General features: G+C 45.1%; 1 protein-coding gene across 3 annotated transcripts in view; it reads left to right on the forward strand.

Annotated features, from left to right (window-relative positions):
* The window catches only part of ADCY1 (adenylate cyclase 1), a 1,411,272-nt gene that overhangs the window by 535,215 nt on the left and 858,892 nt on the right, over nucleotides 1-17,165 (forward strand). The window lies entirely within an intron of this gene.

Raw genomic sequence — 17,165 nt, forward strand, 5'->3', positions numbered from 1 at the left:
TAAAAAGTCAAAATCTAGCTGCAACTATTTAGTTTACTGAATGCACACAATGAGTAGCTAGGCGGGCTAGTTGCAATAACTGTTGAACTGTCTTAGACAGTGGGGAGTAATTGAATTCAGGGGCTGTGGACTAACGGGGGGCACAGCCAAGTGCTCTTTTTTTATACAATTGCAATTTTGTTAATGCGCGTGCATTTTACCTTTGAATTTCTCAGGGTTAGCTAAATGAGCCCAAACGGCACAGCTTGGCATAAGTGAGCAGTGCCTATGTCTCTGTTTTCAGATGGACAGATGATATTCCCAAATATCAGGATGTTTGGTTTGAATCCGCTACATTTTTACATTACCGTTTTATGCAATTTAATCACGGCACCTTCCTTTACTTCTGTTAGTGTATTTTCTTTCCTGTTTTTGTAAATGAAAAGTAGGCTCAGCAGTCAATCAGAGGAAGGGGAAGCCATTTTCCCATGCTCTTGCTGAGAATAATTTTCGCTCTATTTCTAATCTATAGAGAATTAACCCATTTCAAATACGGGGTTCTTGGCGAAAAGGAGAGAAGACCCTCCGCGCTAACCAATCCCAGACAACTTCTTAGGGAAATCTGTTACCATAAAGATTGGATTATTCCACCCATTCTCAGAGAGAGGAATGTACATTCCTAGGGACAGGAAAAGAGTGCAAATATTAACGTTTTTAAAAATAAATCTACTGAAAAGATTATTAAAAATCACAACACAAAATGGAGGTGTGGGGTGACGATAAATCAAACTGCATATATATCTTTAAACATAGTACAAATCAGAGCTGCTTTCAGAAAGATCACACAATATTCTTTAAGTCTGTTTTACAATATTCTTTAAGTCTGTTTTACAGCAGGTCACATACCAATGGATGTAGACAATGAAAATTCCAAAATTGGCCAATACACTCTCATGTTCCCAGTGTTTCTTACATTGCGCTAAATCTATTATGATTACATCAAAAGCACGGAAGGCCCGAGGCAAATGTACAGGCTTCCCTTTTCAGTGCAAATCTCAAATGGGAGTAAAGTCAAAAGCCTAGCAGTGCATAAAAGATACATTTTGATCCACTAGCAGGCTTGGGGAAGGGAGTTTTTGTGTGTATTGTGCAAGGCCTTTATCAATTACTTACTCGTCAATAGTTTAACACTGGTCTGAAGTGCAGGCTTTTTACTGCAGTGGGATTTAAGACAGATTGTAAACCAGACAGCTGTACCCTACCAAAAAACCTGAATTTTGATTTGCTTCTAGGCGGTCGATATTGTGCCAGGAAAATTGCAGATAGTACCTGAACAAACCACATTAGAGTACCAACCCACATAGTGCTATGCCTTATGCCCATAACAGCTGCCTGTGACTAAAACAGATTTCTAGTAAAAAACTAAAATGTTCTTCTAGCTCATTGAATGTGCCTGCACTAGGAACTATGCTGTTGAAAAAGAGAGGTTTAAAATCATTCACTACCCTAAGCGGAAGGCTGAATATGTACTTGAGAATGTTTCTTATCTCTGATAAACCACATTTCTAAACATTTGAACTCCAAAAACATTCCTTTCCATTTGCTTGTATTGTATATTTATATTGTTCATTTCATGAAAATTGTGTAATCCATTATAGTTGTTTCTGTGTTCTAAAACAGCAGCCTCATTTTCCTGTCTGATTTACCATAGTACATATTTTAAATATATTTAATTCATCAACCTTGAATGCAGCTGTTTATAAGGTTCAGAGAGCAACATTTTTATAGATGTATTTTATCATTCGCTTTTATTCACCTCATAACAAACATTTTTGAAGATACCACACATTTATGAACAGAGAAAGGGACATTTTCCTTGCTTGCATTGGACCCCATGGCGCCCTTGCTACACCACGAGAACACTTAAGACAATAGAACTTGACCTTCAGGTTGTTTTTCAGAAAACCAGTGGATTGTGTGTAATCAAAACACAGTTTTTGGATAAATTGTCCTCAGACAGTTGTATGGACATGCACTAGGGTGTAGCTCTGGGGGGTGGGTGTTCGGGGTATTATAGCCTCTAAACCATGTATTCTGCAGTAAATTGTTGGGTACACATGCTTTCAGTTAGGTATGGTGAAGTGTCCGTCGGATTTCACTTGGATTTTTAAATGCTCACACTGACACACACTCACACACACACACACACTCGCTCTCTCTCATTTCTTTTTTGAAGGCCTTAAAATGTTGATCAGTTGAAAAATATTGGGGGATATTCTCAAGAATATGTGATAACTATAGCAAAATTAGCTTAACACAACATTGCACATTGCAGTCTATCGTGGGAAAACAACGCTGTGACAATGGCGTATTAACAACACTGCGGTACCATGGGATAGGCCCAGGATAACGTGTCAAATGTCCATGTTAAAACCAATGTGACGCCAAAAAACACGAAACACCAACGCGAAAATAGTAGCGATGAGGCCAATCACGATACAAACATCAGCGATAACCAGCGCCAGGCCTGCGTTTCCCACACCTCATGCGGGAAAATGCTACACAAAAGCAGAGGAGAAAAATGGTGAGATGACAAAGTACAAGCACAACCCCACAGCTGTGATGTAGAACAAATGACCATTGACCCACATTAGATAGGCATAAACTCACAAACAGCCACAATGTACATTGACATGCATACTGTACGTAAACTGCGCCAATGCGGAAGAGTACATGGAACACACTGTGAAAGCGCATCTCCTCTTCACATTGCAGAGGGGCAATCAACACCCCCGCACACAGACGTGGCATGTTCATGACCAAACAATAATGAAAGCATGGACTAATGTAGGGGCAGTGACTCCCCCTTATGTACATGTTGCCCATATTGTGGGACATGAGTCACAGGATGCATCCCTGCATCATGGCGGCACATATCAGAGCTCAAAATAAGCCCTGTTGTCACTTTTAGACCACAAATGACAGCCAAAATTAAATGAATTGGGACACATGTGAAATTGCTGAATAGTGGGATACTGTACCAACTGTGACACACAGAACTGGCAGTCCAAATACGTGACACCCTAAACAGCCTCACTGCACAGGTGACACACCCAACATCCATTAACAAATTCCAAAATTGCTAGCACGACATGTCGCACCCACACTTGTCTGAGTGAAGTGCCTGTACGGATGAGTAACATGTACGCAGGGAATGTACCTTGGAATGCATTTATTTGCTCATGCTGTGCCTGTGGTCATCCATCGTACTGTCCCATTATTGCTAAGGACCGTCACAATGTGATGTCAACATGAGAAGAAATTCTCATTGATGGTGTCCCTATGGGCTATTCCTGCTGTGGTTGCAGTGGGGTGTGATCCACCTGTCTCATCTTCATCATCGTCCGGTGCATCTGGCACTCTTATCCATGGGGCATTGCTGCGTACACATATGTTGTGCAACACACAACATGCAACGACCATCTTGCACATGATGTCTGAGCTGTACAGGAGCCTTCCACCTGTGACGTCCAGGCACCTGAAACATGACTTCAACATGCCAAATGTGCATTCCACGATGCCCCTGGTGTGTATGTGGGCCAAATTGTACTGCCTCTGGGCCTGTGTGTTCGGGGCTCGGAGAGGTGTTATCATCCTAGCGCAGAGTGCATATCCTTGGTCACCTGTGACAGTACAGAGAGACATGAGTCAAGACTACGTACTGCATGATGTGTTGGCAGGCTCACTGGTTCATTGGTGTGTGATATGTGTGACTTAATGATTCCTGTATGACATGAACTGCTTGTTGCAAATGAGCAGCATCAATGTGTATTACGCATCCTCACTGCTGCTCCTCCCTGTCCCCGAGCCTAGTCACTAGTGTGCGAAGCGGGGTTGCATCACTTGCACCCCTACGGCACACCAAAGTCATGCCGGTCTGCGCATGTCCACAAGCCTGACTATGATACTGTGATGATGCGCGCTGAAGGTGGCCAACCACGTGTGTGTAGGCCCATTGTAAGGACAGGGCTGACACAGATGTAGAGCACCTGCCTGGCTGAACTCGTCATGCGGTTGCGGTCAGACATTTGGTGCATGCGGCGCTAGTAGCGACACACACAACAGTTGGCATGCGTGATCCCTGACCCCAAGCGGGCATACCCTTCCTCATGTACCCCTTCGGCCGAGCCCGCACTCCGCTGGCATGCCACATAGCAAGAATGTCTAATGCGGTACAGGTGGCACAGACAGTACAACAGAGACACACGCATTAGTTACTTCCTTTGGTAGGCCTAAACTTAACCACACACAGATCCACGTGTTGAAGAGCCAGATCCCTATGCTGGACAGTTATACGCCTGTCCACTTCGCTGACGCTCACAGGCTGGTCCGACACAGCTACATGTCCCAGGTCTACCACACTGCCTGCAGTGACATGGTTGCGCATGCTGTACACAGCACAATGTAATGTGGTATGGCCCGGGGCCCTCATGCATACATAATGACCACACGGACACACTGAGTGAGTTTGTGGAACTGGCTACTGGCACGTGCGCCCGGCCCCTTTTATTGCCAGGGTCACATGTCCAGTTATGCATGTGCTGGATGGGTGTTGGGTAGTGTAAGCCACCCCTCAAGGGATGGTTGGTGCTGGCAACAACCACAACAGTGATCAGACAATCATCAGTGCAAGGTTCAAACAGCAAAGGTCCATGACTTGAGCTGCACAGAGTTAATGACCCCGGATGAGCTGCGGCCGGCACAGGTACACCTCCACAAGACAGTGAGATGCGCTGCACTGAGTTAAGGCCATGTGAGCTGAGCGGGTCCTCGTCGATGTCCAAGGTGAATGTCATGAAGGGTTGCTTGGGACAGTTGAAGGTGTCCTTCCAGAACATGAAGCAGAGGTCAGAAGCAAGCAGAAACAGGCAAATGGTGAAGTTTAATGCTACAGACTGCGCTCTACTACCATGTAAGTATCAGCTACATGATGATGAAGACAACCCCCAGCCCATGAACACAGATGCCACCAAAGTACAACCAGAGAGTGTCCATGATTTGCAGGGCACATACTTAATGACACCAGTGCTAAAAGGGCATGCACTCCGCGATGAGGCCTGTACAATGCCATAAACTCTGCAATGAAGAGGGCTAGACTCAGCTCCAATTGTGTGATCTACTCAACGCAGTGTTTGCCAGAGGCAGCGGTCTGCAGTGGCCGCACATGTCGTTGGCTTGCAATGCACAGAGGTAGTGCCACCAGTTGGTATTTCCCATTACCTCCGTCACGGAGTGACTTTTCTCCTCTAGACTGAAGCATATCTTCCTCTTACCCCTCTCCTTGCGTATTGTAACATGAAGACTACCATGAGGAAATCAAGACTCAGTTCCAAATGTGTGACCTAGTTGACGGCAGTGTAGGCCAGAGGCAGCGGTCAGCGCAGGTCAACAGCTGTCTAGCCATCACCTCCTGGAATTCGAACACATGACGGTGGAATGGCTTGTGGAGCAGATTTGTGTCTGACGGAGGCAGGTGCACCAGAGCTGACCGGGTGTGTAGCCTGCGACGATGAAGGGCACTGCATTGGATTGGTGTGAGGCCTGTAGGACCACAGTGTAGGCCAAAGGCCGAAGACAGCAAGGGCCCACAGACACGTGTGGTTGGAATGCTATACACAGAGCTGGTGGCACCTGATCGAAGGGAGTGTAGTCATATAAACTCTGCCATGAAGAATGTTCTCTGCCATAGTGTACCCAAATGTGTGACCTACTAGTCTGCAGTGTCAGCCAGTGGAGTACTTCAATGAGAAAGGAGTAGGGCTGTCCTGTGTTGCAGAGGCTGTGATGGTCTGAGGAGGTTGCTAAGGTTGGGGGTCTCGGCTTTGAGCTTGCAGCGGCACATGGTGGGCCTTCCATGACACACACCGGTGTCGGCAGGTGAGCAGTGAGGCCTGAGTGCGCAGGTGCGGCCAAGACCGGTCTGGGGAGCTGTGGCCTGGGATGCAGCAGGCACAAAGGATCGCAGGCAACACCACTCACGGTGTTGGCCTCGTGGCGGGGTTAGAGGCACCACCCTGGCAGAGACGTTAGCCATTCTGGAAGAGAACAATGCCCAGGGCTAGGTGCTTTTTATTCACACCCGTACGCTGCCTGGCGTATGTCGGCCCAGCTCACTCCGCATACACTTACAGGGGGGACGCGACAAGCTACATTGCCACAATCTCCCCCAAAGGCTGCGGTGACATGGTTGCATCGACTACACTCCATACACCAGCAGTGTATGTTGACATGGATATGTCTGTGGTCTGCATACTGCAGTCTGTCCAGATCATCCACGTCATACTTGGCATTGTGTACATTCTCATTCATCGGTCACTTGCCTCCTTCGCAAATGCCTGGTTCCTACCTCTCCCCACATTCTGCAAATGTGCGGCTGAGGTGCCATGCCATTGATTGCTTGTGTACATGGCTAGCCCAGGTTCCCAGTGTAAGTTGTGCTGTCGTGTCTGGCGGGTGGCATGTTGTTTGGCATGTTTAAGTGAGTTTGTGACGTGTGCATTCCCAGAGTTCTGAATTGCTTGAATGTGGATTTGTGGTGTGTTCATTTGGTACTTACCAACAAGCAGTGCATTTCCGTAGGTGCCAGCCTGGAAGAGCTGGTTGATGATGGACTATCGGAAGATGTAGGACTCATGCACACTGTCTGGGTAGTTGGCAACTGCATTGGTGAAGAGTCCCTGGTGGGCCACTATTGCCTGCACATTGATGAAATGCTTTCTTTTGCTGTAATTGTGTGAAGTGTCGACAGGAGGAACAATTAGGATATGTGTGCAGTCAATTACCCCCAACACGTGCTGGAAGCCAGCTATGGCGTAGAAGCCTTGCTTGATCTCCAGCTGTTCCTGCGCAGTGTGGGGGAAGTAAAGGTACTGGGGTAGCAAGCTGATGATGGCATCCGGGACAGGTTCGAGGAACTTTGATGGGGCTGGCTGTGAGACTCCTCCTACTCTGGCGGTTGTTGGTTGGAAGGTACCAGAGGCCAACAGGTACAGCACAGCCAGCAGCTTTGTCTGTGGTGGGATGTTAGTTGTCCACTGTGTTGGTACCATCAGCCTCTGGGCTATGATGTTCAGGATGCGGAGGATGGTTGTCCTTTCGAACCTGCAGTGGGCAATGACATACTCTTGTGAGGTTGGTGCGTTTCCTGAAGGTCCGCTGTCTGTGTCTGTGCTGCCTCTGTGGTGGTCCAGGGGGGTAGCGGTGGAGTCCGGGGGGTGGTGGCAGGCCTGGGGGTGGTGGCGGTGGGTGTTGTGGCCCGGTTGGGTCTCCGAGCTGCATGATCAGTAGCTCCATGTTTGTCTTCAGTTGTGGCTCAGGGTTGAGCTCCCTTTTGTGGTGCAAGCTGTCATCCAACTTTACACCCATTCAGAGCAGGTGTAAAATCCCTGCTGCTATCGGGCCTAATCGCATGTTTTGTGACCTCATCGCTGATCTTGCTGGTCATTGAGAATGTTGCGAAGTGGTGTTGTTGCTGCTTTTTGCACGGGAACACCTACTCTGCATCTCATTAGCGATAGTTGCCGGTGACATCTGTGGCGATGTTTTTTGCAGATGCTATCGCAGGTAAACTGGTGGTATGGACTCTTAGCACCAGCTTGTGAATGGGGCAATATTTTTATTGCGACTTTGGCTGCGATGAAGTGCCGATAACTCGGCAATAGTTCCTTTAGAATACGCCCCATTGCGTTTTAAGTACCCCTAACAATTCACCCTTCTCTCTCTTTCCATTGCCCCTTAAGCCCCCTTCATGTCCTTCTTCTCATATAATGTGTTTTACCAGGATATCCTTGCATGATTGTTGGGAAATATGAAGCTCACGCATCCCAACTCCCGGATCTTACTGACCAAGCTAAGTCCTTGGACAAGCATTATTACCAACAACTTTTCAGAGAATTGCAGCGAGTTGTATTAGGTACACAAGTGCCAAGGTTGAGGTTGATTATTGTGTGGTTTAGCACAGCTTGTTGGAGGCCTTCGTACCTGATGCTTCGAATTACTTTTAATTATCCGCTATTATAAATTAGCAAATGATTCCAGATTTGGCATTGAGAATGCAAGGATATGAGATGTTGTGTCACTCTAAAATCAAACTCACTTATATTGCCTTATTCAGAAACAGCCTTTGAAGAATTGCTCCACGTGAACTTGGACAGATAGGTGCATGCCAATGTCCGTGGCTGAATTTTGCGTGACTTAACATAGCTTGTAGGCAGATTTTGAACTGGGTGCCTAAAATAACTTATTCATCAGTGCTACACTTTAGACATTTTTGAGACGTTTGGCCCTTGATGCATGTCGTGATTGATGTATGATGACTCGAGATGAGTTTCTGCCAAGCATTTGAATTAATTTATTCAGAACTATGCTTGAAGCAGTAGCACCAAATGTGTGGTAGTTAGCTGTGTGAGCCAGCACAGCATGTGGGAAGCTTTTGCACAAACTAATTAAATTATGATTATTAATCAGTACTACACTTTCCAAAATTGAAGTACATTGTGAGTGTGTAGGAAAAGATCTGAACATTGTATTGATCCATGTGTTATTTAACAGAGCGTGTGCAAAGTTTTGCACCAGTACCTTTGATTGTTACGCTCTGCACTGCATTTCAGAGAATGCCACAACATGACACAGCATGTGTTTGGTGGTTAAGCACACAGAGCTACATTAGCTCCACAGCCATGCATTGGATGCAGGAAGAAAAACACAGAATAATGCATTCAGTGTTTACTCAACTCCAACTTGAAAATTATAGTGACTGCATCTGGAATTCATACCCATACTCCCTTTCCTAAAAATAGTCAGTAAACTTTGGGGGCCTCATTTATGAGAAGTGGCGCATCACTGCGTGAAAGCAGCGATGCGCCACTTCTCGGTGCGCCCTCCTTGCGACACCAACGATGCGTCATATTTACAAAATGTCGCAAGGAAGGATAGATACGTCAGTATAACTGATGTATTTGTCAGCGCAAAAAGTGGAGCATCCCTGGAGTTGTGTCGGAAGCCTGACGCAACTCCAGCAATGTTCCTATCACATGGGGCAAGCCCCATGTGAAAGGGCCTGCTTCACCCTTACGCCTGCCATGAGGCAGGCATAAGGTTTTGACACAATGGCATCCTAGAAGTGGCGCGCCGAAATCTCATAGATTTCACTGCGCCACTCCTACGACCCTTTCTTGCGAGGGTACGCCCACCCTGCATACATTATACCTGGCACAGGTATAATGTAGCGCAGGGGTTTACCTAGATGCGTCCCTTCGTACATATGGTGCAACATGGCGCATTTTTTATGCCACTCGTGCGTCACGAAAAGTGACGCACCGGTGGCACAAAAGGGACTCAGGAGCTCATAAATAAGACCCTTTATTTGCAAGTGTAATTGGAACACCTCTTAGCCACTAATCACAAGTGAGGCAGAAGGAGGTTAGGTATGTACCGCACCTAGTTAATTTCATCTTTTTCAAGATTTCCCACCGAAAATTGACCACAACCTATAGGAGTTGTTGCTTACTGCATACAATTCCACACATTTTGGTGTCTATCAGCTGTTTTTCTGTTAAATTGCAAGAAGTTTAACCTGCTGAATTTTTTGTTTTGAAAAACTACAAAGTTGTGATAACCATGGGATACTTGAAATTCCAGTATGTATGGTACGCGGAGTTATCGCACATATCGGAGTGAAAAGCCCATAGGCCTGAGCCTGTGAATTTTCCAATAGGTGCTACATGAGTGCTTTTTTGCTTAAAAATAGAGTCCTTCCTTCTTGCAGTTTTGACACTTGTTTAGGCAGTGCTACGGTCTTTAGTGTTTGATTATAATAAAACAACTATACTTCGAATGACTGATTCTTGTTAAACTCCCAATTCGCACCAAGGTTTGAACATCAGGTGGAAAGACTTGCTTACTGTAGCATGATATACAAATGACTTCTTAAAGGTACAATACATTTTTCTTCTTAAAATATGAATTGTATATGAATCTAAACAAACTGGGAAAGAAGTGCTTCAAAACAACATACGAGAAACCACAAAAGTTACACTTATATTAGAGAACACCAGAAGTTAAAAATTAACAACAACGAAAAGAAATAAGAAAAGAACATACCAGCAAATAAGCTTGGGAATTTAAAACCTTCAGGGATGGTTGTGCTAGAGTACTATCAATTCCCTTTTTGGTCTTGATGAAGTGCCACTAGACCAGTTAGGGGCTACTTTGGCATGAAACATGTCGACCCGATGCAACACATTAGCCCTATAGGATCATTACATCAAGCCGGGGCTCACAATTTTTAGTACGCTAGTGTCCCCTGTGAATAAAAACATTAGTTAGGGTTGCCCTATAACTATTTTAATCTTCACACTCACCACACTACCTAGCCCACACACCCGCACTCACCCTATGGCTTTATCAACTAAAATCTCTGCCAAAGAGACCCTTTGCGGGTTCCCCTTCGGGCATTGCAGCATCGGCTCGACGAGGAGCAGGCCCGATGATGAAGCATTACATCCCTTGGGGTGTGTGAGGAAACCTTTTAGAAAGACCTGCCTTTCCCCTGAACTTTTAGGAACTGCATATGTCTTGTGTTTTCCAATTCTTCTTAGGAGAACGTATGCAGGACCTGCTTAAACAAGCTCCTGGTTCCTCTTGTTAAAGATTCTAATGTTCGAGCCATTGAATGTTGTTACCCCCACCTACTTCACCCAACTGCTCTCCGAGCATACACCTAACATCTCCCTCTCTGTACAGTACCACATTATCCAGGCTCCTTTCCAATTCTGAGTAGCATCCAAATAAAGGGGAATTGGGCTATCAGGCCCAACCCAGGCCAGCAAAAGATATGCCCTGGGTGCCATGTAAAAACTGAAAAAGTAGAGTGACAGGGTCATCCTCTTGGTCACTTTACACACGGACAGACTTGTTTGTTCACATCTGAACGATTTGCAAACTGTATAGCAGAACTGTCCCTCCAAAGCCAGATCAACAAGAAAGAATGACATGTAGTGTTCCTTGAACAATTTTGTCAAAGCCTGCCAAGATATCCAGGACTAAGAAGCCAGATCATCACCACAACCAGGACTGCTGCAGAGTAGTTATTGTACCACACAATGAAAAAAAACAGATTTGAAAGAAATCTGTAATATATTCTACCTTTCAAAGTGTTTGCTATATTTGTGCACCAACCCCTTACAATAGCTTATTTCTGAAAGAACAGAAGAGTAATTAACCTGAAGGTGAAGGATTCAGTTATATATATACACAGACAAATAAGGCTGATCTTTCTTTTTGAACGGGAAGTCAAGCTTCTGGCCTGGCAGCTGTGTGGACTTTTGGATCCACTTTAGGTACCTGTTCTGGGCCACAGGTTTCAGTCCTGGTGAGTCCACTCAGCTATTCATCTTTCTGAAGTCGACACAATGAACAGCATTGAGTGTGGTAACAGTAAACATCTGTTATTTGAGCACCAAGATGCCCTTTTGGGTTAAATGTGCGCTTTACAAATACACACCTTTATCATTTGGCTTTTATTCTGGCATGAGTTTCATTTACAAGATTGATGGCATTTTACTTTTCCCCGTTATTAAAGTTTGCAAATTCATAATGAGGTCTTCTAACTTCCCTAGGTTTCATTATTTAAATTTCTGTACTTCATTTTCTTATCTTTCACGTAGCCAGTGTCAAAATCAAATACTAGTGGAAAGGAAATGGTTTGCAAAGTGAACCATGGAAAAAAGGCACTGAACACTTGTGGGCACATTATGATGGTGTAATAATCGCCACCGTCGAGCCAACGATGGCGACCATTAGGCTATTGAAACGAGAAATACCCCCACCATATTATGATGGCGGGGGGGTATCGCGGCCCACGCAAAGTCTGTCCGCCGCTTTTCCGCCGTTCGGCAATCGTTCTGAATGCCGGCTGAGCGTTGCTGGGGCAGTAATATGGTGGTGGTGACCAGCAGGCATCGCCCAGTCATATTATGAAGTGGGTTACATTCAGGCCCTTCCATGGTGGCGATACCGCCATGGAAGGGCTGGCAGGGATTGGCTTTGGGGGGCTGTTTCGGGCCCCGGGGGTAGGGGGTGCACTTGGGGGGTACCCATTGTACCCCCTGCAGTTCCCTGCACCAAGTGGCAAGCACCGCGTGGTGCCTGCCACATGGTGCAGGGAAATGCCAGGCATGCCCTTTTACCATTGAGGACGGTTTTGCAGCCAGCAGCACCGTCTGCAATGGTAAAAGGCCACGATGCACCCGCCAGTATGGCGGGCACATACTAATTGGGCCGGTGGAACCGCCGCACGTCTCACGGCCGGTCCCATCACCGTTATGGTGGATGGCAGACTGATGTCCGCCCACAATCATAATGAGCCCCTTAGTAGAAGAGAAAAGAGTTGGTACATAATCTGACAGAGCTTGTTGTCTGTGTTTTTAGTGAAAGATTAGTCTTATTTCGCAAGATTATAGGTGCCTAAATTGGGAAATTATTTTGAGTGTGGTCCCCGTAGCTGGTGTATCAGGTACCTTAAATTCATTTTGGGAAATAGAGGGCGATTTTGATAAGAAGACTTGAACAGTTTTCAAAGAAAATGCTGGTAAAGGCCAGAGACTGGAATAAATGTTTTGAGAAGCTAAAATCCAAAATGAAATATTAATTAAAACGAGCAAATAGTAACGATTTCAAGAGACTAATATAAAAGAATATGGTTGTGTGATGTTTTGTTATGCTGTGCTATGTTAGCCTGTAGCATGGTATGATACTTTCTCTTCTAAAGCATGTAAACACCACAAGTAGCCTATAATCCTTCTGTCTCGGAAATTAAGTGAACACATTTAGTTTTTGCTGCAGAACATCCAAGATTGCAGGCATTTCCTGAGCGGACACGTATCTTAGATGCCACCGAGATGTAAGGATAGCGACTCGAGCTGACTGTTGCAGAACAAAAATAGATTAAACTCTGTGCCTTCAAACATGGTTTGCAGATTTGGGTAGCTTAGGAAACACTGTACCGACACAGAGTAACACTCTACTCAGTCAATGGTCAGATCAGTAGTTTTTTCCATAAAAATAGAGAATGCTTAATGCACAATATAGAGAAATATGAAATCAGTTTCCTGGTCTTTTGATAGGAACGAGCGATCTATAGTGCTAGGCTGAAATGATTGCTGCATCACAATATTATCAGGAGGCAGTTTGTAACACTCTCTTGAGTGAGAAAATCTGATGTTTAAGAAGTTTCATATACAGTCTGACGGCCTGTGCAAATCAAGTTCAGATTAAGAATGTCACGGCACTTTATCCCTGTTGGAAGTGCCAAAAAGGTAATAGCCTCAATTTAGACCACAAATGAAAGATTCAGACCTTGTTAACTGCTAAGATCTGCAATTTAATACTTTCCTAGTATATTGAGAAAGGGCAATCAACCACTGATTTTGCCAAAGAGTCATATAACAATGTAAAGCACTATATCACAATCTCTGTCTTCTCAGGATAAAAGTCCATGCTCCTAGCACCCATCCTAGCAGACCTTTCACTCATTCATAACATAAAATATTTAGATTTGTTGGAAAGGGTTATTTGAAGCTGGGTGACATGCACACATATGTGAAGTGAAACCAAATTAAATGCTTGCAAATACAGAGAGTGGGAGTGTGATTTAAATATATTAAAGACCATGGGACCGTTTCACAAAGATAAATATACTTGTGAATATGTATTCATGTCTAGATCTACTCCTGCGCCTAAATGTAGCTCTCCAGTTTTGAGCTGTTCACCATTTTCAGATTGCAGATTTACACTTAGATACAGACTTACATGCCTCTGCCCTCTGAAATGAAAGGGCGGAGCTTCCAACAACAGAATTGTCAAGTGTAAAGTAACTACTAGTAACTGTTCATCGTTTGGTGGAGAGTTCTGCACCGGAGTAGAGATGCCCTAATAGGAAAGTATAGGGAACTTTAATAAAGTGTTTTATTTCCAAAATATGTTTTAATGCATAACAAAAGTGTAAATTAAATTAAAATATTTAATATCAACCTGGAACTAATAAAATAAATGCTACTGCACATTAATGTATCATATTAAATGTGCATTAACTACCACAAAAGTTTATTAATATGATGTATACATATTAATTTTAAACAATAATGTGAAAAAAAACAGCCGTCTCTAATATTTCTTAATATAATTTTCAGAAACTTGCTTCAAATATGTGTCCAATTACTGTACATACTTTCATTTTTTGAAACTAAGTTTAATAGTTTAATTTAATTACTTTTTATATTTTATCTCATATTAACGGATGTATGACATTACAACGCATGCTTTTACATCGCATGCTTTTACATCGCGGTTTTTACAACGCATGCTGTTACACCGCATAGCGCTTTGGGGTGCTGGATAGTGAATAGTTTAATTTACTATTCCAACTCCAGTCCCCGTGGACACTAGGGAAGGTGTTGGATAGTAAATTAAATCTATTCCCTATCCTAGAGCGCCCCCCAGCGCAATGCGTTGTAATGGTTTGCGTTGTAAAAGTTGCGATGTAAAAGCCCTGCGTAGTAAAAGTTGCGTTGTAAAGGATGTTTCCCCATATTAACAAATGGAATATTATCCATAATTATACATACTAACCCCGGGCGCAGACCTCCGCACTGCCGACGGAATGTGCAGAGATTTGCCTTCTCTGCGTTACGAGGAGAAGGAAAGCAGAGTGGAGTTGGCCAGCCTCCACCTCGACCCCCCTTTATAGAAAGTAATTAAACATAAAAAAAATGTAAAACTACTGACCTGTACTGCGGCGTCCGTGGGCTGCCCTCCTCCTCTTCTTCGCCGTCTCGCTAATCCTTGTGAAAACTGCAGATGTGCATGCACCCGTGCAGGTGCATTTCTCTGCGTCGGCGTATACATAATCATGGACCGGAGATAGACATTTCTAAGGAAAAGGAGATAAGCAACACACAGGACAGTCAGGAAGAGTATTAATACCCCCAAGACCAGAAGAATGAACTCCTACCAATAAGGGCCATATGGTACTTTTAGGACCTTAACTATGCGGACAACAGGATGTCCCCAGTTAATTGAAATATTCAACCTTCCGTGGTTATTGTTGGATACTACTTCACAAAAAATATAATATGCAAATATATGCATTGAACACATATATGTAAAGAACAAGTCGTCACATTTTATTACGAAGTTACAATGTTATTGAATCTATATTGTGTATGTTTTTTTCTACGTGATGTTTATGTAAATTTGTCATCATCAAAAGATATCTGTGTGTGAGCAGTGGTGGATTAATATCCTGGTCTCAGACAAAAGAACGAACAAAAGAAAGAAAAAATTGTTAATAGTGTAGGGTTATATACACTTCCATCACTAAATTTCTACCTGCCATCCTATGTTGTGAATTAGCATTAAATTGTTTCCACCCAACAACTGAATATCATTTTTCTTGGTTATTTTTCATGGTGATGTTTTTCTTTTTTATGAATACTGTTTGTTTAGATAATATCAGTGATGACTACCATATGTGACTGTTACTTGTTGTCATATGTTGAAATAAAATATAAACATTGAAAGCAACTATAAATAGTGGGTGGTTGAGGGAGTTTGGCACACTCCTAGCTTTCACGACCTCAGTTGGTTTAATGAGGTTATCCACTCCAAGAAATGAAAGGCTACCACATTTAATGCTCTGTTACTTACTGGTAATCTTCGTTGTCTTCGTCCCAACCTAAAACCAAGCCCATACAGGAAGGTCGGCCACCTGGGAGGTAGGGAGGGGTGTATGGATGGGACGAGGACAATGGGACCCGGAGTAATGAAGATTACCGGTAAGTAGTAGAGCATTACCCCCAGATCTCTTATGTCCTCGTCCCATTCATTGACAATGTGGAGAATACCAAAGCAGAAAAACAGGCCTTCCGAACCAGCCAGAACACTCAGGAAACCCCACCAAGAGAGCACCCAGAGGGAGCAAAAACAAAGGGAGAACCGCAGGAGGCAACCAGCCAGCAAGCCAGAACAGGCCAGAAAGGGACAAAACCCAGGACCGGAACCGAGCCAAGGGGAACAGAAGGCCACAGCCCCAACAAGGAGGCAGCCAATCAGAAAACTGGAAACGGACCAGGCCCCAGGAAAGAAAGGGCAGCACCACCAAGGCCACCAAGGAAAACCACCAAGCACTCAGCCCAGAAGGAGAAGCCACACCGAGAGCCCAGGAGCAGGCAAAGCCACAAAAAGACGGGGAAAACAGGAACACAAACCCCGGAACGAGGCCGCACAAGTACCATAAGCACCAGCAGGGCCAAACCCCAACAAGGAAAAAAAATCTGCACTCCGAAACACAGCAGGAGCAGCGGAAAAGACCCCAGGGCACACTGCACCCACGACCCGGAGCCAACCAGGACCGAACACACCCAACACCAGAGAGGAGAGCAGAACAGGAGAAGTCTGGGACATAAAAGGCCACAGGAACAAGAAAAGAGCTGGAAGCCAGGGCCGAAGAAAAGCAACCCGCTGAAGCAGGAGGACCCCAGCCCAACTCACACCCGGAAGAAGCCCACGCAGAGCACAGGCTGAAGCACAGGGGGAAGCCGACAAAGACCCATAGCACACAACCGCCGGACCACACATCTGGCCCGGATGAAAACAAACAGAGGCAACCACCCAAACGGAGACTGGAGGAAGCAGAGAAGCCAGAGTCACAAGCAGCACAGACCCCAAACAACCAGCAGCCAAGATGGCAGAGTCCCACAGAGGCAGGACAAAAACCACAGGACTGCACCCAAACAGGAGAGGGGGGAGGGAAAGGTGGCCCGCCAAACAACAGACACACACCAGAAACAGCACCTGGGGGAGCCTGGGAAGAGAGGAGCAGGTAGGACATCAGCACCAGGACAGGGGACGCCAGGCAAAACACACCCCAGAGCCAGCACAGAAGACCCAGCACAGCCAGACCGACCCAGGATGCGCAACTGCAGGCCACGCCTGAAGCACCAGCAAGCTGGCAGAGCAGGAGCGACCGGAGACTACCCAGGACATGCCAACTCAGAAGCCCAGAATACCAGGGCCCCACAGAGGCCTGAAAAGGAAAGACACAGCTCAGACCGAAAAGCCACCAACCA

Source organism: Lissotriton helveticus, chromosome 4_1 (assembly GCF_964261635.1).
Source record: "Lissotriton helveticus chromosome 4_1, aLisHel1.1, whole genome shotgun sequence".
In the NCBI taxonomy this organism is placed as follows: domain Eukaryota; kingdom Metazoa; phylum Chordata; class Amphibia; order Caudata; family Salamandridae; genus Lissotriton; species Lissotriton helveticus.